Source organism: Malaya genurostris, chromosome 3, assembly GCF_030247185.1.
Source record: "Malaya genurostris strain Urasoe2022 chromosome 3, Malgen_1.1, whole genome shotgun sequence".
Classification (NCBI taxonomy): Eukaryota; Metazoa; Arthropoda; class Insecta; order Diptera; family Culicidae; genus Malaya; species Malaya genurostris.
Genome location: NC_080572.1, coordinates 190,158,492 through 190,181,985, shown reverse-complemented (window position 1 = coordinate 190,181,985; position 23,494 = coordinate 190,158,492). Strand labels below are relative to the sequence as shown.

At 36.6% G+C, this 23,494-nt stretch overlaps 1 protein-coding gene across 5 annotated transcripts in view; it reads right to left on the bottom strand.

Annotated features, from left to right (window-relative positions):
* LOC131438472 (uncharacterized) overlaps positions 1-23,494 on the bottom strand; it is a 378,932-nt gene that overhangs the window by 163,062 nt on the left and 192,376 nt on the right. For all 5 annotated transcript variants that reach the window (XM_058608527.1, XM_058608528.1, XM_058608530.1 and 2 more), the window contains one exon: positions 11,187-11,221. The gene's annotated coding sequence lies outside the window, so the exon portion shown is untranslated. The remainder of the gene's footprint in view (positions 1-11,186; positions 11,222-23,494) is intronic.

Genomic DNA, 23,494 nt, shown 5'->3' with positions numbered 1-23,494 from the left:
TTTCCATTCGTATGGAAATTGATCAACATGATCAAATTGATACTGTCCTGGAAATTGGAGATGTAGCGACCAAACAAAATTGATCGACACATCCAAACGGATAAACGAAACTGCTATTATGGCAACACTGCCTGTAATCGTTGTTTCAGCTAGGATGCAAATTGGTCGACTGTTAAAAAGTTAGCTTAAAATTTCGATTACTAATAATAGCAGCGGTCGACTGTCGGTTTGATTGATTATGATTTTTATCACTCATCAATCGTCGCATTTTATGACCCAACGAGTGAACGGCGTTGTTCCTGCCGCGTTGTTTGCTGGGACAGACACCCGGTGGAGGTGCTAATTTTCTTCCCTGCTGGCCTGGGGGCTGATTTATGAAGCGCTCAGTGGCTCCGGTATATAAACTGAAACCACAAGAGCAACTCTCACAGCGATGTTTTGGTTTCTACTACTATTGGGAACGTTTTGTGCCGTTTTACCGTTTGTGTTGATAACAGCAGAGATTAACATCGGTTGACGGTCCCTTTTTGGAGTCACGTTGCTCAATCAATGACATTTATGCTGTTAAATGCTATAATGAAATAATCAGAGCCTCGAGTTGATAGTGTGAATTAGGAAAACCACCGAAGGTTTCGGTGGCTTGTGGAAACAATATCGTAAAGGACTGGATTTGTGATGCAATCGTTGAAGTCACTGTAGCAGCTACTGAAGGTATCGTTTGACTGAGACAGAGTTGTATAATTTTATGCTAGATGCTTCACATCGCAGTTGGAATTGAAAAAGCATCTTAAAGCATTTCTGCAGCTCATCTCAAGGTTCGAGAAACCCGCAACATCCTTCTCGAATTTCTTAATGATGTCTATTAATGGTGTTTAATGTAGAATTTGTGTCCTTATGAAGAACTACTTTGCGACGTTTTTGTTAAGTTACGAGCAGTGGTTTCTGAATATCTCTTGCAAAAGACTTCTGTGTGCTTAAAGTCTATATTCAACAGCAATCTGCTATTAATTTACACACCTAGCAGTCAGTTTGAATGCAGTCTTTTTTACATGCAAATTCATTCACAGCAGCTACCAACCAACCAACCAAGCTCATACAGCTTCATAGCATAAAATGGCACCATCAACGTGATTTTTATGGCATCTCTATTTGACTAAATCGGATCTCAGTACAGGTCGCAAGCCACTGTATAAAACTAACGGGTTGGTAAGTCAATTAAAATATTGACATTGAGAAGGCATTTGTGTTTGGGATCCTTGTCACATCACACCTTTCGAGCAATAAAATTCGATATACAGTGAGGATAGAAAAAAAACTTTACCAGCTTTCGTATCGTAGAAACAAGTAATATAACATAATCAATCAGAATGTTTTTTTGCCTTTATCTATAGAATAATAATAGAATTGCTGGAGGAAAACGACTTTGGATCGAGCCGCTGAACCGATTTAAAGCAGCTTAAGCTCGTTTAAAAAGCTTAGTTATGAATCAAGTTCGAAGGAGAAATTTCTGTCACATCGGTGGCCAAAGATAAAATAATATAAGTGACATAGCTGACAAAACTTAATTTTTGCTCTCCGTTTAATTTTCTCGGAAATGGTTAACTGATTTTCACAAGCTTTGTTCCGTGTTTAAGGTCCCAGTTCCAAAAATATAATTGTATAAGTGACGTAACCAGGCCCGCACCCAGGATTTCGTTTTAGGAGGGGCCCACAAATAAGAAATAACGTATCTAATTGATGATGTATCTTCATGTATCTAGTTCTAGGTGTGCCTTTAGTATCTTTTTGCTTTTGGCGTGAGTGCAAGTAATTTGCAATTTAAGTTACTAGTCACATATTTTTGATTGGACAATGAGGGATTCAAGTAAGAAATTGTATGTGTCAAAGGAAAGGGAATATTTTTAATGTGGAACACATTTTTGTTTTCTATATAGGGGTGCAAATTAGAAACTCAAGAAAAATACATGTCGAAATGTGGTCAGGTTTTGAACAATTACAGCTCAGTCAATTTTGTATCAATTATTAATATTATGTCACCATTTGATTGTAAATATTTCTAAGTATTGATTTGTATATTCATAGCCACGTATTTTCAATTATAAATGATTGAAATTTTGATTAGTAGCGAGCAGTGTCCTATTTCGTCTGCTAAAAATCTCCGGCATATCGGATTTCCCTGCCATAGACGACGGTTTTGAAGGAGTAAGCGATATATGAAAGGGAAAGTATCACTCTGATTGGTCAATCGATGCAAAAGCGAAGCTGTTGGAAGCACGTGAATCTATAAATAGAAGCAAAATTATAGCTAACGATTCAGTTTTACGCGTAGCATGCTAGAGGTAGGTTGTCGCTAAACAGCAAGACAAAAAGTGCCATAAAACGATTTGAAGCTTTAATTGGTATGCTCTGATCTTGTGTCATGCAAGCTCGGATGAAATTCCATGTTATGTCGTTTCGCCTGAGAAATTGACAACTACCCTAGGGTAAATTTTATAGTGCATAAGATTAATTTCCAATTTAAATAAGATGAACTCGATTGATAATGAGAAAAAGTTTATCGCTTCAACCGAAATCGCAGAATGGTAGTAATGGTAGAGAAACGCTATAAAAATAACTGCTTGCATACAAAACTTGAACGCAAGCTTGGCTAAGAAAAACTTAAATATCGATATCCGTATCGCAAGCATGTACAAACATATAATTGCATACATTTGGGCTATTGATGTAATTTCGTCGGCTACAAAACAAATACAAATCACGACAAATAGAGTCTATATTCTGGGTTCGCATGTTTGGTTTTGGTTCCTAATAAAGTTCAATCTAAGCAGACTCTCGTGCAATTGCGGATTCAAAAGAGTGACGATTGATTGAACTATTTGATTGTAGATCATTAGAGATTTTGGTTGCCTTGTTCCACATCAATGGCTCGAACAACCCCATGGGGCTGATCCTTTTAGTTTTTCACATATCCTTTATCATATAGCCTCATAGTTCGAATTCAACTTCTGGTTAAAATTTCAATAGTATGTTTTTATAAGTGACGAAGTAAAAGAAGCAAATACTTCGAAGCTAATCAGTAAGCTCTTCTGATTTGCAAAATTGGTTGATACTTATCGAACAGATGGCCGAACTGATTTTTACAAATTTGTATTCAAATTTCATCAAGGAGTCTGGATCAGGGATGCCAGATCTGCAGACTTGTTTGTAAATCAGTTGATTTCTAAAATAAGCTACAGTCATGTTTAAGTTACAGATTTTTTTTTGTAGACTTTTGAAAATCACTTTTTTTTGAAGACATTTGTAAAAATTTACTAACGTTTTTTTGCTCATTAAACCAATTCCGTGCATCATTCATTATAAAAATCTTGAAGTCCGTTGTATCCTGGTCCTTATATATGATGAGCATCAAAAATTTAAATTCGTAATTAGGAATGTCGATGCAACAACAGAAAAATCGAGACATTCCAAACCAAAGGACCGAATTCATAACCATTCCGCTCAATTTAGCCTCTCTTGGCCGCTTCGGAGCATTCGTGACGATTTCAGTCTATTGTCGGGTAACCATTCTGTTATCTGACGTATAATAATGCATCTAGGCTTCGTCAACAGTAACCAACCGATTCCAATCTACATCAGCATAGCCAAACATGCTTCCTATGTGTGCTCGCGTTCGGCTTTTTAATCCTGAGTATGCGGCATCCAGCGGTAGGACATCTTTTTAATTCGTAGAATCTTGCTAAATGTTTTGTTTAAAAAACGAAAACCTTTTGGCTTGCTTCATGTAGAAAGGGTATGAAATCACTGTGAAAACCGACTGTAATCCGACTTACGGGTTTGAAGTTACAGGGTAATAAGCCCAAAAAATTCGATTTCAAAACAATCGGGTTATTCAAAACTGGTTGGTGTAATCTTCTAACTAGCAGATCTTGTTAGTTGTTGCCCAAATAGCTCATTTCGGCTCCCGGTTCAGGAAAAAGTGTTTAAAAACCTATAATGGAAATTACTTTACTTCGATTTTTCGAAGACTGTTCGACCGATTTTCACTAACTCAGATTAAAATGAAAGATTTTATCATTCCACATATTACTATGAAAATTTATATGGATTGACAATTAGAAAATCAAATTGCTAACATTTCCGCTTTCGGAGATATAATCGTATAAGTAACCGACAAAACGTACCCCAGGTTTGCGGTTCAATACATAGGGCACTGGTCTTACAAACCAGTTGTCGTATATTCGAGCCCTGACCTGGAAGGATTCGTAGTGTCAGAAGAATCGTAGCACCAGCCATGCAATGGTTTTGAACCCTCTGAATCGGCTGCGAAGTCTGTTGTAACAGAAGGTCAAATTCCACTACATGAATGTAATACCAAGGAAAAAACTTGTTTTAATCCACCTAGTGGTGTAATAATGCCTTTCTCATATCAATCACACTATCATATATAATACTGTGGTATTCTTTAAAATAATTTTCTACGATTCTTGAGAAAATAACCGAAACCGGTTTGTTTTTCTGTGTACTAAAAAACACTATCAATTGGAGTTATGGGGTAAAATGTGCAAAAAAATGAAAATATGCGTTCTAAATTTTCCCCTAGATGGCGTGACCGATTTTCACAAACTTAGGTTCAAATGAAAGGTCCTGTGGTCCCATACGTAATTCCTGAATTTCATCCGGATCCGACTTTCGAATTTTATACCACACTGAAAATGGCGAAAAACCGCAAAAAGTTGTCTAAATCGACCACAAATCTTCTCCAATTGATAGTTTTTATCAGTAGGCGGTAAAACAAATCGATTCCGGTTATTCTTTCGAGAATCGAAGAAAATTATTTTTGGAGAATACCACAGTATTATATATGATGGTATAATTGATATGAGAAAGGCATCATTACACCACTAGGTGTATTAAAACAGGTTTTTGAATAGTGAGCTTCCACTTATCTCCAATGACGTGAGACAACTTGTTGAATAAGTCCTGCAAGCACCTGTTGACAGAGTTAGGCAGATATTTCAACAAGCTGAATTTGATTCAGTATATCCCCGGGGTTTTATTATTATATGACAAGAGCGCATGTGATAACAACACCATATAAAACGGCGTTTCGTTCGTTCGTTTTGTTTCGTTTCGATATCACAACGCGGAAGAAATACGGTTGAAGTAATCCTCGTTTTCGTTTTGCTATGGTTGCGCTTTCGACGGGTCGTGTTCTAAGGAGTGATCATTGATGTTTCTTTTGTTAATCCGTCAACGAAACTGCGCCAATAACTGCATTTCGCTACATTAACTAAGTTCTTCATTATCATGTCTAATGCCGTGTAATTCGCATAATTTTCATGTTTTGAATATTTTCAAAGCTTTTTGAACTTGGAAGTTTCTTCTGCGCTCAAAGCTGAGCAAATGCTTTGCCCCCCCACGGGTCTAGAGGGCGGATTCCAGTTTTCGCGCTGTACACCCGTTTCATCTGAGCTTGAGTCGCGGTGTCGAGAATCAATCCAGCCATAAGTGTGAACTTTTCATCCGGAGGAGTGTTCTCGAGTAACTTTCTCAATCATTATTTAGCGTCAGGTTATACAAAATATTGAGATGATCACTACCGTGGGGATAAACCCGTTGCATGATCAAGCAAAGGGATAAATCTAGCGCATTTGGTCTTGTTGGTGGTACAGAAATCCATGTCATTTCTCCTTTATTCAGAGTAGTCACATTGCAGTTATCGCAAAGATCATGTCTCATCTAGAAAGTCTCCTGAAACTAACGTCGGTATGATATCACTGAGCCACCGATGTCCAATTGAGGCTCTTCGGGAGATGTAGATGGAAGAATTGCAAAGGTTAACTTCTATATGTGGTATGGTGGGGACAGTGGTGTATCTAGGGAGGGAGGTCAAAGGGGGCACTTGGCCCGGGTGCTAAGTTTTCAGGGGGGCGGTAAACTAATCCTTAGGACTTTTTTTTTCGCCCAAGTCATCTTTCCGGAGATGGAATTCAGCCTTGTTTTTTTTTGCTGGACGGCAAATCTTTTATTTTGCTCCAGGCAAGAAATTTCCTCGGTACGCCACTGGGTGGGGAGGATTATTCGATAGAAAGTTTAAGGATATTTCAGTTTTATAAGTTTCACACAGTATAAATGCGTCACATTTCAGGTTGTTTTCTAGAAATTTTAGAAAATGTTGTTGAATGTTCAAACTTCTTCGTATACAGCCTGGGCGGTTGTAGAGTCTAAGGTGCAGAAAGTTTCACTGCGAACTGGACGTGGAATATTCGCTTCCCAGTATCCGGCTCAAATTAAATACAATCCATCAATAGATTTCAAACGGCTCCTTAAAAAAAATTCCATCAATAGCAACTAAACCAGTCTCTGAACCAGAACAAAAACTGAAGATGGACTATAAGCTGTTTGAAGGGTAAATGTTATTTCTTTTATATTGATAATTTTGCTAGAAAATTTCAGATTTGGCCAGATATTTGCAACTGCGGTCCAAAAATCAAAAACTTTTGTTACAAATGACTCTATTACAAAGAACAGTGTAAAAAACGCATTCCTCCGAATATGTTATATTAGGCGTAGAGAAAGGTTGACTGTTAAAAAGTGCTGTAATCACCAATATTTTCCGAAAGTAAGCAATAATCAAGTTCAAATGTAAACATTTAAATCCAATTTTCGAGCTCGGTAAAGTAAAATGCCGAGACAGATCGGCAACAAACAATTTTACTGATTGCTTAGTAATCAATATTATGTTATCCGAGATTTGTTTAGTAGTTGTACTGCTTTTTTCGGCAAATGTAATCTATTTGCCAAGATTTGTAATTTGTTAATCGGTGATTAAAAATTATCTCGAATTTACAAATGCGTTTGCCGAAATTTTGAAATATTTTTTAGTTTTGCCGAAATTCGGGAAGACAACTGTCATTCACAGTTTATATTTTTACTTGGCACAACGCAGTTATTATCTGACAAATTGTTTCAGGGAAAATTTCCGGTGGTCGTTAGAAAAAATGGAAGTAGTCCAAAAGGAAGACGTGAGATTCTACGTTTTATCCAGTAAGTATAATATTTACAAATCATTGTTGATTATTTATAGAGAGCTCCTTCCAGATTCTGCTTCCACTGTCACTGCAAAGGTTATGCCGAACAGACAGTAAACTTTTCGCTGACCTTTTTGGTAATAACTGACGTTTGTCAAATTTGAGCTGAGACTGCGCAAATTTTATCTTTTGCCGAGATAATTACCGAGTACTCGGCGGTACAAAAATATAGTGTGTTCTATTGGTGTTGTTTTTGGTTTCGGGAATGTTGTCGAAAATGCAACGTAAACGTTGAATTATGCTTTTGCGAGCATACCAAAATGATTGAAATTTTGTCAAAATTCGTGCCAGAAATTAACCTGACGAAAAGAAAAATTATAACGAAACTGTTTGAATGGCATTAATACATCATTAGGTGGATTAGAAACAGGTTTTTTTTAATACTTTAAACCTACAGCCTACCTCGACGATGATGAGCTGCTGTTTTTCCACAGACTAACAGACAGGACACTCAAATTAGATTCTTCAATCATTTTAACTGTCATTTCGAATATTCCTTTATTTGGGACAGTACTCACATGTGTCATGATGGCGCCACGTTACCTTATCAAAAATATCCTGTCTGTCATCTAGACTGTGTTTATTTTTTTCATTTACCAACAGAGTTGCCATTTATACAGAATTACCTGTAATGTATTGATATGTATTTGCATTTGTATGCGAATTTCATGCAGGATACAGATTTAATACATATTGCCAAAACTATATACAAAATTGTGCCTACCTCTAATCCTTCAACGCAATACAAAATCGAACCCGTTTAGTGGCAATATTTACTTGCTTCTGATCTGCCGCCACTTAATTTCGGGTGAAAATTACCAACACAATAAAAAATAGTCTAGATGAACAATGTTGAGAAAAATAAATGGTTACCTTCCAACATCGCTAAAAAGTTTAATATATTATTAACGTAATATAATAATTTACTGTGACGATTCATTTCCAAATATTATGATGAAATCAGGCATCCCTGCAAGCAGCTGATCGGTGTTGACAAACGAGGGGGAACCAACTAGTAAATTAACTTTTACATAACACAAGGGGTGTACCGATAGTAAATAGTTCGCGCAGTACAATATAGGTGGAACTAGTGCATCACGAAAAATTATTTTTATAAGAATTTACTCATACTGTCATGTCTGTTAGTCTGTGGTTTTTCTTCGGTAAATCTTTGCATAAGCACTTTAATTTAGCCTTCACTGTAGTTGGCTCAAGTTCGCTGATGTGTTAATTATTCTACTCACTTCGGATTCGACTGGTAGGGTTTGCAAACAGCAAAAAAAAAGCAGTTATATTAGAGGCTTATGTCATCTTATCTGTACATTTTGCAGCATAAAACCCCACTTTTATGATCATGTGAAGATCAAATTTAAGCCTCAACCTCGTTCGTGGGCAGGTGATTTCCGATTGGCGTTTGCCGTGCCGATTGGCAATGTTCAAAATTCAAATTTATTGACTCGTTCTAGTTTTTTAGACATAATGAAGCTTTTCGTTGGCGGTCTCATCTTTGACTCGTGTTATTCAAATCTGGTTTTAAAACAGGTATTTGGCAAAAGTAGAAACTCAGGAGATTTTTTATTGTTTTGTTGTTTGTGAAAATATATATGTACAAATTTGCGCGGTGCTTATGAAATATTCCAGTTTGCTAAGAATTTTTTTTAGATTCGGATGGTTGAGTCTCATATACCATTCGTTCCAATTTAGCTCGGATGAATATATATGAGATATAAAATTTAGATTGTGGCAAGTTGGTATGGAAAATATGCGACTTTTTTATTTTTTTGCTCTTTCGATCTCATTAGGATTTATTGGAGTTTGATATGAAAAATATCAGTTTGAATCAAACACTAATCGGATATTGAAAATGTCTCAATTGATTCAGATTCGAATCTAGAGCGTTATATTTTCAAACCACAGTTTCGAAGGCTTTAGTGATCAATAGATTCCAGAATATCCAGCTACAATTCATGGTTGTAGGACTTTTATTTTTGAAGAGTGTGCAACTAAAATATCTTCTTTAAATGGAGTCATGTCAGCATGGATCAGCAATCAATAATCTTTACCTTTTTCGTTGTTTGGCCGGCTGTCATATACCAACCTCTAACAACTGAGCAAATGTCTTTGTGTATTTGACCAAACTATTTGCAAATAAAAGGTCTCCTTGTAAGTATTTACGATATGTTTTTTTATTTGAAAGATATTTTATTCAGGCCTATTTGCGTACAAGCTTTACGTGGCCGATTTAGCTGAATTTTTAGATATTTTTTTTTTGTATTGGATCTCGTTGTCACCCTTTCTCTAGGGGGAGAGGAGCTTCCATTTTCCTCCTGCGAGGATTGAGGGGCAGTTTGTTCGTGGTTCGTCTCGTCATCCATTGCCGTGGTATTGTTGTTGATTTCGTTGCTAGTTGCTGTAGATGCGCCTTGTTGTACATTGTTTGCAGTTGCTGGTTGGTTGGATGGTTGGCGCTTCGAAGGCGAGCCGAAACCATTCATTATAAAAATCGCCACACGAAAATTTTTCAACTTCTTTGTATAGACGCCAAACAAAAACTAGTCGTACGATATGCGTCAAAATTTGACAGAATGTGTATAAAAGTGTTGCCAACGTTGAGAGAATAAAAGTTTACCGATTGGACAAGCGCGGGAATTTTAAAATGAAAATTCCGGTTCTTTTTTTATCATAAGGTATGTGAAACCCGATCATTCCCAATAACCTTTCACTATCGTACTTTCTGGTATATCAAACATGACGTAATCTGTGCTTCAAAAACCACATTGAAATATCACTGTTTATAAACTGAGTAGGATTTGACAGGTCCATTCTCCTCGTAAGTCAAGTGGACATCCCACGGCACTGGGTTATATGTGCATCGATGTCATTAATTAGAGTCGTTTAAATAATCGTCAAAACCACTGAAAAAAAAACAAACAAACTAACAATCCACTACTCATATTTCGAACCACTCTAACGCACAGACGCCACCAGTCCGCCGGCGAAGCATTAATGTAGCATTAAATTGTATAACTGCAACTACATCATAAATCATTGTCTCTGCGGTTTGACTACCGCAAGTATGTATGCACACTTCGTGTTGCATTTCAACTGAAAACTCAGCTCCGATTATCGCTCGGTTCGAGGAAAAACCAATCTGCGCTCTGGGAATTGGATTCGAATCGGTTGATTGTGATGACATTGCATTGTTCACGCATGCGACAAAACTACAAACGAGGGCGCTCGGGAACCCACGGGGCTCTACAAATCGAGGCTGTCTGAATGGGCAACTACTTTCAGATTAGCCCATTCGGTGGTCACCGAGCCATGTGTTGTGCGGTGTTTGACGTTTGGAGGCAAAAAACCGCCAACCTGCCAACCGAACCATTTATCATCGCCGTCGTCGTTGTCATCATATCGTCATTAGTGGCGTCGTCCTCCAGCGGCACACCGCTGGAATCACTGGCAGAACGAACAAACGAACGTACAACTTTGCATGATATTAACAAATTAATTGACCAGTTGTAAATGTAGGACTTTTCAACGCGCTGAGCGCGAACCAACTCGTATGTTGAGATGACTCGAACGTACGAAACGATGGCAACTGATGATGACGGATGAGGGGTTTCGACTAGATTTGCATATGTTGCTGTCAGCTAGCATATGTGGCGATGGCGTAAAAATGAATGAAATGGGAAAATAGAGATTGCGATTTGATAAGGGCACTTATTTTGAGGGGTTCAAAGACATTCTATACAAAGCTTTCGGTTGTTCGCCGTCCGTATTGGCTAATAGTTTTTTAATGTAATCCGAATGTGTGCCGTAGACTTACACTGGTCAAAACCGTTGGCGTGGGATGCCAACGTTTTCTGTAAGGTGGGAAATCCGAACAAACCGTAAGGAATCTCTTTTGTTTAAACGATTACATAATCGTAATTGTAGGGTTACGGTAAGTCGGTCAGCCATTTGTGCTGGTCAGTGGGAGATATATCTGTTATGTCGTGATGAGTGACTAGCTTGGAAATAATGAATTGGAATTAGCTTTAATTAGACCCACACATAGAGGCTGTAAGAAGTCTTTTTTCTTCGTCGTTAGTTTACCTGTTAATAGGGGTCACTTGTTGATTGCGTCTTTCCTGAAAACGTATAAAAAGAGAAAAAAATGATATAGAAATATTTATGATGAAGTGGAAAACAATGGTGATGAGAAAATTGGAAATAGATTGAAATTGTTAAGAGCTACTGGAAGCTTGTTGAATAAACTATTGTGTAAATCACAACTATGTAATTTGATTACATGAATACGTATTACATTGAAATGGAGTTCCTTTTCAAAAATACCATGCGGGATAGTGATACGTTTTCGATCTCGAAATCTCGAGTTTTTCTTATAATAACAACATGATTAACTATGTTATAAATAATGAACAGTAACAACTGATGTCGATTGTTTCTAGAGGTTCAACATCTGTCATTAGTAGTGAAGAGTGCTCGGTTACCGGCACCCTTTTCTTTTAAGCTTATAACTTTTCTTTTAAGCTTAATATTAATATTAAAGTTTACTACATGGTATAGTTTACCCCTGGAAAACAGATTCACTGGTTCGCGTTGGGACGGTGTACATAACTTCAAATGCAGAGATGCCAGCTTAGGCAGAGATGCCTGGTCAGTTATCAAAAATTTGTATAAGTCATAAAAGTGTAGGAGAGCGTACCCGGCTTGGAGACTGTCAATTTAATTTATATTGCAATTTGAATATGACGGATCTGGTACATGTAAATTTTTTGTTTTGGCATGATGCGATTTTTGTGTGTTCACTGAAGTGAATAGATGCATTGATAGTATCAGCTGCAAACATCGAATATGAAAATTACCGAAGTAGTTGGGTTAGTTGTAATGGGTGAGTGCAACGCATAAGCGTTTACTGTTGTCGGATTTATTAGAAGGTAATCAACGGAATGTCTTGGAAGAATTACTGCTACTAAAAGCTCTAATGAAACGATAGAAAAATATCGATATATTCAAATTTCAAGTTGATTTTTCCCAGTGTTTTATAATTTTATATTTGTGGAAATATCGATAGGTTTTATTTATTTGGTTAACGTTTCGGAACCACAACACGGAGAACCCGCAGATCACAAAATTACAATATTGCAATTGTTGTTTCACGCCCTGGTTGTTTCAACTAAAATGTTATTGATTTAACTAACATATCTGTTGATTTTGACATAACCATTCAGGTAACCGAAATTGTTGTATTCAAATGCTGTCACTTGGCGGAGAACGAAGACAGCAAAAGGCAGAACAAAAAACCTCTTCATTTCACCAGAAGTGTTTCAATTGAAAATTTTCAATGGTAAATGAACGTCATTTATGTTAGTTACGTAGTGGTCGTTTTATGTAAGGGAAAATATGCAGAAGAATATATCAGTTAATTGTAAAACAAGTTTTCCATGTGTTAAATAGATATTCCTACAGTATAAATGATTTTATTTCATCTGAGAGTAATGTATTCTAGGACAGTTCATGTCAATGTTATTGAAACCGCTTAACGCTTAAAAATTTGCTGCTAAAGTGAAGGAGTACTATTTGTATTTTCTTGAAAGTGTATCTGTAGCATTGGGTTTACCAGCGAGCCATTCTGCAAGTGAAGGAAAAAATTCCTAATTCCCTGTGACCATTTTTCTGGTGAGTTCTCTTTTGAGAATTGTAATCTTTTGGTTCATTTCCATATCGTTTGTGAGTTTAGTGATAAAGATATAAGCAGTTAATTAGGTAAAATTTCGTTGTTCAAGCAGTTAGCTACCCCCGAAGAGGCTAACAGTAAACAATATTTATTGCAATTGGCGTTTTAAGTTCAAATAACTGAATAATTGGTTGAAACAACTGAGACATTTTTTTGCTTTCATGCATACAAGTAACTTTGCTGGGATTGTGTCTTTGCTCAATTGCACGAGTGACATCTCATTGAAACGTTTCATTGTTCGCTCAGGGTGTTTGGCATTGCTCAACTGAAACGTTTCATTACTTGTTGGGTGTCATTGCGAAGCTGCCAGCACGATAAATAAAAAATGACAGATTAGTTAAAACAACAGTCGATTAGTTGTACCAAATTTTAACCAACCAAAATCAGAAAAACAACTAATATTTTAGTTGTTTTGCGATCGCTAGCTTTTCCGTGAAAGAACATCAATGTAAAGTTTTTCAATGTTCGTTGGCGCTGTTACGTTGTGACGATGGTCTACTGATTAACTAATAAGAGTTGCTACAGGAAATATTTACGAAATATTCGATTTACGCAGGGGAGTGTGTTCGATTACCGGCACCCTTTTCTTTTGAGCTTATAGCTTCTGACTAAGAGCGCATTATGCGGACATAAATACATCAATGGAAAGCTAAAGTCTCTAGCTAACAAATGATTAAAAAACTAAGTTGATTTAATTGTTTGTAAAAACTTTATTATCAATTTAGTAAAGTGATAAATTTTGGCCGTTTTAAAAAAGGTGTTCGGTTACCGGCACCCCAAAAAATTTCGCTAAAAATGGAAAAGTATAAGTAAAAACTGCAGTTATTCACAGAAAAAACGGAATTCATTCTTTTCGGAGGCGTTTAGGACAAAAGTCTTCATTGCCTGATGGTGACTTCCCCTTGGCTCTCTAGGCCAATGATTTGGATGGTGGCACCTTTGGTGTTGATTAGACCGGTCTTCCACCACCTGAAATGTCACCTCATAAATATTCAATCCACTCACCTTTTCGATTGATGCTTTTCAATTTATGATACAATAAAAAAAATGTAAAAAACTTTTGTGTGGATTTTCACGCTATTAAAATTTGTTTTGAGCGCAGCAAAAAGTACAAGCGTCTGTTTGCTTTGGTGTTCGACACAGAAAGAACGTGTTGCTATTACACACACACATGACATTTGTCGGAATGACGCTATCTGCCTTCTGTCAAAGGTTACGGTGGGATGCCGGCAACCGAACATCTTCCTCTATTCAGTTCATATTGCTTCGAATATAAGAAAAAAACCTTGTTTTGCACTATGTTAATTATGAGCAGTTTTTTGTTAACTAAGCAGCATTTGCGGGAACTTAGCTTAAGTATATGTCGCGTCGTACTGATGAGTTCAAGACGACACGTAAACTCAAGTAAAATCGGTTATGTGCACCTAGCATAAATTAGGGGGTAAAAACCCTTTACCCCTTAAACTTACCATTTGTGGGAACTTTTAGGGCATATTCAGTAGTGTTTTACTTCTAGATGCATAATTTATACCAGTTACATTATTTAAATCTGGATGTTATAACAAGAAAAACTGGCAGCCCCAGCAGTGTTTTACTCGTGTTTCAAATATACAAAAAATAGAACGGCATCGTTGACCAGTTTTAAATTTGACAGTAGAACTGGTCGAATAAATAAAACTAAAACGGATTGCTGGGGATACGTTTGTTTCAGTTTAATTTACATTATAGACCACCCATATGAATCTTGCAGCTGCTGAATTTGCTCTTAGTTTTCTGTTTTAATTAGAAGAAAAGTGCAACTGAAACGCATCAAACACTTATGGATGTTCATGGTGATAATGCTACAACTGATAAATTATGTAGGGAATGGTTTCGTCGTTTCAAGAATGGAGATTTCAGCGTTTAAGACAAGGACAACAAAAAAATAATCTAAGACAAACAGTTTTAGGCATTATTCAATAAAGATCCAAGTCAAATTCAAGAGGAGCTTGTAGAATCATTGGGAGTGACTCAACAAGCAGTTTCTGTATGATTTAAATCCATGAGAGTGATTCAAAAGCAAAGTAGTTCGGTGCCTTATGAACTGAAACCGAGACGATTTTTCATTTGCGAACAGCTGATTCGAATTCAATAAAGAAAGGGTTTTTTACATCGATATGTTATTGGGGATGGAAAATGCACACTTAAAAAATGTTACATCACATAAAAGGAGCGTCGCGATTTACTTACATTCACTATACAAAGCATTTAAAGATAAGTCATATCATTAACTTCACAGTTGTTTTAGCTGAAACTCACATCGATACAGACGCAAAATTTATGTTTACATGTTAGTAGATGTAATATTGTGTCATCACCGAAGAAATTACGGCATACTTGAATTTACGTCATGCGTAAATTTAATTTTTTCTAAGAGTGTGGATATTCTTTGTTTGCCCCAAACAGAAAAAAGTACTACTCTATGCCCGGTCAATTGTTGCCATCGGCCTCAACATCAACACCAATATTGCAGAATATTCATGGATCGAAGATCATGTCGTACATCTGGTGGGACCAAAAGGTGTAATATGAGCTGCTACAACCAGGCGACACTATACCGGGCGATTGGTATAGGCTGCAATTGATTCGTTTGAGCCGTGCAGAATGGCCGGAGTACAAGCAAAGACATGATAAAGTTATTCTCCTGCATGACAACGCTCGGTCTCATGACGCAAAAGTCGTGAAAAAATATTTGGAAACGCTTAAGTGGGACATTTTACCGAATTCGCCGTATTTTCCTAACATGGTTCCATCTGATTACTGATTGTTCCGACGGACTTCTTTCGCAGAAATCGAAAATTGGCTTCAAACTTGAACTACCTCAAAAGACGAGACATTTGTTCGAGATTGAAAATTGACTGAGAGATGGAAAAAAGTAGAACCTAGCGACCTTTGAATTGACCCAAAAAAAAACGGACCGAATAAATTTTTACCCCATATGTAATTTATATTTCCATGAATATTATTAAGAAATTCTATAAAAAAAACTTTTATTTCAATCTTGAATAAGAAAAAAAAAGTTTGTTCGAGCATACACCAGCATAACCTTTCTAATTTAATAAAAAGTTTTGATCCAAGTTCATAGAAATGCTTCGTTTTCTATTGCATGTTTGCTCTCCATAACGGTATAAATTTCAAACACACTTCACACTGTTGCTCCGGAATCGGAAGTCTCATCCGAACAAATGTCAATATTAGTCTATGCGACCATAAAAGTTTTCATTTGAGTCTATATCTGTGAGAATCTACTCAGTCGTCTCTGAAAAAATGAAGAAAGTTCCGTTTTTGACCACTATTCCCGGGACTTCCAGGTATCGGGTACACAACCTAAAAATTGAAACAATTTTTGGGCCAAAGAGATTTTAGAGCGATAATGACGGGTTGCAGTTTCATACAAACTTCCTGCTGTATTTCCGGAACCGGCAGTTAGATCTAAACAAAATTCTGCTTCTACTTATGAGAACATAATACCTTTTGTTCGAAGCTAAGTTTGTGAAAATTGGCCCAGCTGTTCATGGAAATTCAATTGAATTTTTGTTTGGAGTACACGATCCCTTTTTCCGGAACCGGATACGGAGCTCGCTCCGGTATACCAAAAATCAATGTATTTGGCCATTAAATAACCAATCCTGTTCAATTGAAGAATTGTACAACTCGTTAAAAGTATTTTACTCGATTGTTCGTAGTCATGTATAAAAACACACTCTTGATTTTTTATACTCATCAGCCAGTAATTCTGAAACCTGAAGTTATTTTCGAATGAAATTTGGTAGAGTTCTAAGTTGTAAGACCTTTCATTTGAACGTAAGCCTGTGAAAATTGGTTTAGCGGTTTTTGAGAAAATCGAGTGCATTTTTTAAAAATTTTTTTGCTCATTTCACCCCGTTACTCTGGAACCGGAAGTTGGATCTGGATGAAACCTAATAGCGGACTTCGGGACTACCGGGCCTTTTATTGGAATCTTTTACAGAATCAGAAGCTTCGTAAACGGAAATGATTTCGATCTTGTTTTCATTCAAGAATTTGAATCAAGATTGAATGAAAGAAAGAATCCTTTAGTAATGTTTATGAAAATATGAGAAATATGAGAAAGGCATCATCACACCACTAAGGATTGTTTACCATAAACTTTGGACACCTCTTAATACATATATCTCTGGAAGTACTTCATCAACGCATGAAATATTTCGCGCACTGATGAACGTATATTTGTTTAGGTGTAAAATTAAATTTTGGTGATACAAGCTTTTAGACCGAAGATGGCGTCGAAAGAAAAGCAAGTGTGAAGAGTGTTGTGTGCGGTCGTAATAAAATTCCGGATCTGTCAGTAAGAAGCTTCGTTCTTTCCAGAACTGTACAAAACTTTCTTAAGTATTGCAATACACGGTTGACGGTTAAACTTATGTGCTGCAAGACTTCAAGCAATTTTCCCGGAATGTCTTTTTATACTGACGTATAACGGAGCAGCGTAGAGGAGAATTTCAAGGCATAGACAAAGGCCAAATTTCCCTAAAAATATTTGGTTTGACAGGTGTAGTCGAGCAAACAAAAGCTTCATCTTTGTCGAAACAGTAAACAAGGAAATGTACCGTGAAGAATGACTAAAGAAGCGATTGTTGCTATTCTTTCGGAGCCATGACGCTCTCTCGCTATTCTGACCTGATTTATTATCTTATCACTACGCCAAAAATGTTTTGGAATGGTATAAAGCGAATGGAGTCCATAATGTACCGAAAGAGGCGAATCCATCTAGCTTCCTAAAGAACTCTCTCAATATAAACAACAAGCTGCAACTATAGAAAACATTCGAAAATCGAATGAACTGCGCAGACTCTAATAGCTGGAGTAAACTCAAAATTTCGTTGTTTTTTCATACAGATTAATTAAGTAACTGTAATAAGTTTTAAGATGTTTAAATGAATAAAAAATGCATCTTGGATTGAATTAACAGCAAGTTTGTTTCATTCCAAATTTAATCATTCCAGCTTTGGTTCGAATCAAACTAGTTTTTTATTTTCATTGGAATACTACTAATATTTATTCTGATTTCTGACTGATCTACTCAATAATTATAATGTTTTCAAAATGAATGAATAAAGGATTTAATTAGAATAAAATGCTACGTTTCAGAAGTGGTAGAATAAAAAAAAACTTTTAACAAAAGCTGCCCATGAGTCAGAAAACCAAATGTCTTTCAAATAATTGTTCTAGAGTGTAACAAATACTAACCTACAAAGATTTAAAAAATATTGACCTGCCTGCTTTCATACGAAACTGTAGAATAGAGATGGTACAAATACCCGAAACCGGACCCGGACTTCAAAACCAACAGGTAGGGATCGGATTCGGTTTCAGAAAAAAAGGCGGGTGGGTTACACACATAACTGGAGGACGTGAATACAAGTAGAATTGACATATTTATTTCCAACTTCCGAATTTAGATAATCGTATTAGTTGATTGATTGTGTGAATGTTGAAACTTATACACTGGGGTCTCTTCTTAAGCGGTTTCTTTTTCCGCGGCTTTTTTTACGCGGATTTCCAAAGTTACGCTTTTTTTACGCGGATTTTCGAAGTTACGCGGTTTTTTACGCGGATTTCTAAAGTTACGCGTTTTTTTTGGCATAAAAAAAATTTCGATTTTGAAAGTCTCAAAATTTTTCTGTCCCAAAGTCGATTTCCACAGACATTTTTTTTTTGAGATTATACCAGATCTGGACGTATCATGCATTTCTAAGATATTTGACATCAAAAAATCTTTTTTCTTTAGTTTGGAGGTGTTTTTACGCGGACTTCCGAAGTGACGCGGTTTTTTTACGCCTATTTCCGGAGTTACGCGTTTTTTTGCGCGGTTTTTTTACGCGGTACGTATCCCCCGCATAAAAAGAGACCTCAATGTACTGATTAGCTTCAAGACTTATTCACGATAGACATATTCTATTACACACACACACACACTTCGAATAAATCATGTGAATTTCCATCTTATTAGATGCACATAAATGAAGCGTCGCAGTTCACGCAATTTCCGGGCTCTAACATTCAATATTATGTTCAAAATTCTAAGACATTAAATGCATTGAAATAAAACAAGTAATGATAGCCACCGCTGTGACTTGAACCGAGAATCATCGGATCACAAAGTACGTCCGTTGATCGACTGAGCCACAGAAGCACATGTCTGTTTGGTTGGTAACAGGTGCATTTAGATCCATACAATCTCACCGGCTAGCCGAATGCACATAACAGTCGAACCCAGTAAAATTTATGCTGATTCAACATTAAGTCATTACAAATTAAATTTTCTGTCATTTGACAAATTAGGTTTTTATGAATTACATCGTATGAGGGATTAAGTCACCTGTAAAAATTCAAATATTTTTGGTGTGCAACTAAATAACACGGAACAAATGAGAGTAAAAACACAACAAACAATATTATACTAAAGTAAAGAAACGTAAAGAAATTAAAAACGGTTATGTGCCCTAAGCACAAACATAGGCTAACCCCTAAATGACCATACCTGCATCGGCCAGAATAAGCCGAAAACAACGTTTTCGTTCGGCACGTCAGGAAAGACGTGGTATTTCGGTACCAAATATAAAAGTGTTTTGCAAATAGCATTAACATTACGTCTGTTTAGCGGTTCAAATTGAACTGCCGAGTTTAGCACTAAGCAGTTCAATTTGAACTGCTCTGCACTGATGAGTCAAAGACGAAACGTAAAGAAATTAATAATATACTAGATTTACATAGTCAGTGTAGGAAAACATCGCATAATAACTTGGGAATATTTTATAAGTTCTGAAAAGAACTGACTTGTAAGATTTTTCCGACAACTTTTGAGTCCTATTAGCTGTCATTTATTTATCCACACTAGAATCTAAAATCTGAACCCGAACTCAGGAACTGGAACTGAATTCAAGAGCTAAGTTCGGAATTAGGGACAGGCTCAGAATTAAATTGAAAAAATCAGGCTCATGAATTTAGTTCTAGAATTCTGGAACTGAACTCATTTGTAGAATTCATGTTTCGAATTCAGTTCTTGAATTCCGAGTCTGAATAAAGGAACTGAATTCGGTTCTAAATTTTATTTTCAAAATCCAAGTATCGAATTTAGTTCTTGCATACAGCAGGTCTGAATGTTAGAAATGATTTCTGAAACTGAACCTAGTAAGTAAAATCCGATAATAAATTCTAGAAATAAATTATGAAACACAATCCATGAAATAAATTTTGGTCCAGAAGTCAGTTCCAAAAGTCAGGCTCGGAATTCAGGTCAATCATTTACTTATTCCATGTCGCATCCTGAAATTTGTCTAGAATTCTGAAATTGAAGTCCCTAATTAAAATTCTGGATTCAAATTCCGAACAAAAATTAAGGAACTAAATTCAGTTCCAAAATCTAATCAAATTACCAGTTCCAAAAATCTAGTATCCAGATTTAGGATTCAATTTCAGAGGCTTAGTCTGAATCTGTAATGTTGTAATCTGGAACTGAGTTCTAAAACCAAATTCTAAATTTTAAATTTTTATCATATTTCAGGTGGATCAGGTTGTTCTGTATTAAATTTTAGAATTCTGTTCCAGAATTCAATTCTCCGGTTTGGATCGAGTACGGGTAAAAGTTTTTTATTTTCGATTGGATCGAGTGGAAGAAATTTCATACCTGGCCATCTTTGTTACATAAGTTTGGTATGGATCAATGTCAGATAATGATAGATCAGATTTATGGTTCTAACTTGTATTACTAGCAAATTTCGCACACTTCAATTTAAAATGTTTTTTCGTTTTTATACAATAAGAAAAAATCGAGTAAATTTGCATCTTACAGACACATTTTTACAGTTGAATACTGCAATGAATATTGATGTTTTTTCGTGTCAAAACATGTAATTTTTGCACAGATTTAAGTCATTTTAGTAAAATTCAGTCATGTATCGGATTACATTTTTATAAACTGAGTCGCGGATATGTGGATTTACGTCATTTGAAAATTTCATAATTGTCTGGAGTGCAGCGTACAGGTTCTAATCTTTTAGTCATTCGTCTATCGGATCAGTAAAACTCCTGAACCATGTGCAGGATGTCGAACTCAGCTAGATTGTGTGAAAAGCGCTCGTTTTTACCGGTACGCTATGCCCGTCCCACTACTTTAGAACTGTTGTGCTCTCAAAATTTCTAAAGGAATTGAACACCTCTCTCGGAAAAAAGCACGAGTCAGAATTTCAATAGAACCCACGTTCCCAATACTCCCAAATTGCTAAAATCATAAACAAAAACTATTCTCACGCCTTCGAATCGCTCTTGGTGCCCAAGTTCCGCGCTGCCGGAAAGTAAAACATCTAACGGGTCTCTGCGTGACTGGAGAATTTGTTCACTCGAGTGCGATTAAGACTCATGATTTACTGGATAGTGCGACCGAGGGAGAATTTCGAGTCGCTTTTCGCGCACGGCTTGAGCTGACCTAGAAATAAACAGACCCACATCGAGAGTGGCCTCCGAACAATGCTCGGTTAGCTCAAGCAGCAAGAGTGATTGGACGAACGGCGAAGGTAATAATTGATGAAAATATTTCACAAGAATTTTCCCCGCTACAATGTGGAGAAATGTTTCGACTAACAGTTTCCATCATAGCCAAAGCAATCGTCGCCACAGGGTCCCAATTATGATCTCCATTCAAATCAATTAGCAAGTCAACAAATTTACGAGAAACAATAGGCACTAAGTATTGCTCCACGAACTGAAACAAAAAAAACAGATTGGTGCGAAACATTTAATCGGATACGATTATTCAGTGGAAATCACTAGATAACCGGGTCGGGTTCTTTTGGCTGTTGTTGCCCATACCCGAGTGATTACGATAATAACCCCGTCTGAACGGCCGGCTACGAAGGTAGCAACTTTTTCTGCATGGTGTAGTGTGAAATTAAGCCACCGAGAGTAAATTGCAGCTTGCATGTGGGAATGAGAACTCATTCGGGACAAAAGCTTTTCATCAACGCCTTCCGCTACGTCGCCGAGAGTTGACGGCGATTATCCTCCAGTCGTGAGCGTTCCCTCTTTCAATGATCCTCTAGTATCATCTGTGTTCACATTGATGCTGGCTGCCTGGATAACTGGATGCTTTCCATTTTGGGATAGACCGCTTAGTGCTTAGTGGGATTGGATGCGGCTTGGGATAGCAGGCCGGTTGAACGATAGACAGAAGCAGCAGACTCCGCGGTAGGTATTCCAATTCCAACGAGTTGATGATTAGAGTAACGGCAGGAGCCGATGAAAGAATCTTTCATAGAAAATGACATGTCTAGGTTAAGTGAAAATTGCAAGATGGTCCTCGTTTCGACGAAATGCCATGAATGCATGAATGAATGATTGAATGAATGAATAATAGCGAAATGGATTTTTTGGCAGTGATGCCGAGGAGACTCTTAGTTTGCCAATGTTTTGCTCTTTAAATGTGACTTTTTGTTCAGGCGTTATGACCATTGGTCAAGTGTTTCTAAGTGTTCGTCGTTGCATTGTCACATATTTTCCACAGTACCGCTAATTATGTGGGTCTTGTCAGCTGAATCGAAAGTATTTTGACATTTGACCTTTTTCTTTGAAATGGGAAAAAAATTAAATTCATTAAATCTTCTGAATGTTTCGCTACATCTTTTACTCCGAATAGCATCGGTATGAATAAAGTATAAAAGTTTTATTGCGTGTTATTTCAGCAGTGTGAAATATGATTTTTAAGACTCTAGAGTTCAAGACTTAAATAAATCTATTCTACAGTCTTCTTCGAAATGTAATTTGTTAATTTAAATAATCGATCGAAAACAACCGCTCTATTCGCGAATCCACGGAATCAGGGCCGGTGAAACATGTTAAGCTCAGGTAGGTAATTTTTCGTACCAGGTGAAACGACCCACTATTTTTAAGTTTTCCTTAGTAGTGATGGAAATGGTATTCATCCCTTAAAAGTGCAAGATCGATTTAATAATATTCTGTTTTGACATAACAAACTTTGCATGAAACGCGTAAATTCGAAGTTTGAAGCGTTTTCGGTATTTTGTTGTAAAACAAAATATACGCATTTAAGGGTTAAATAGGACATAAAATTACTGTACACGGAAAGACCGAAATCAGAATTTTGGCGAAAAAATGAGTTAATTTTCTGATTTTAGTTAGTTATTTTTTGAAACAACTAAAAAAATCTTACTTTTGTTAATTTAGATTTTTTAATTCTCATTCTCTTAATAATAATAAAATATTTGTTGAAATGGCTATTTTTGTAGTTGATTTCACCAATTAAACGTGGTGTCATTTCTTAGCTAAGGCACACTTCATACCGTAATGACTACTAGCCACTAGATGGCACACTACAACCGAAAAAAATTTCAGTCGCAGTTGTCTTTTCTATATTGGCAGGTATAAATACGATGTTGTATTGGAGAAAAAGATATAAAATTTTTCTTCTAAATCGCTGTTTTCTTCATTAGACTTCGCGAAATCGACTCTCTCACTGAAAACTTTGAGCACTTGGAAAACAAAATCCGAATACAAGTAGTACACCGGACGGCGTAGCCCGGAAGGTTGGAAGATACAAAAAACATCATTTGACAAATACAATTATAGT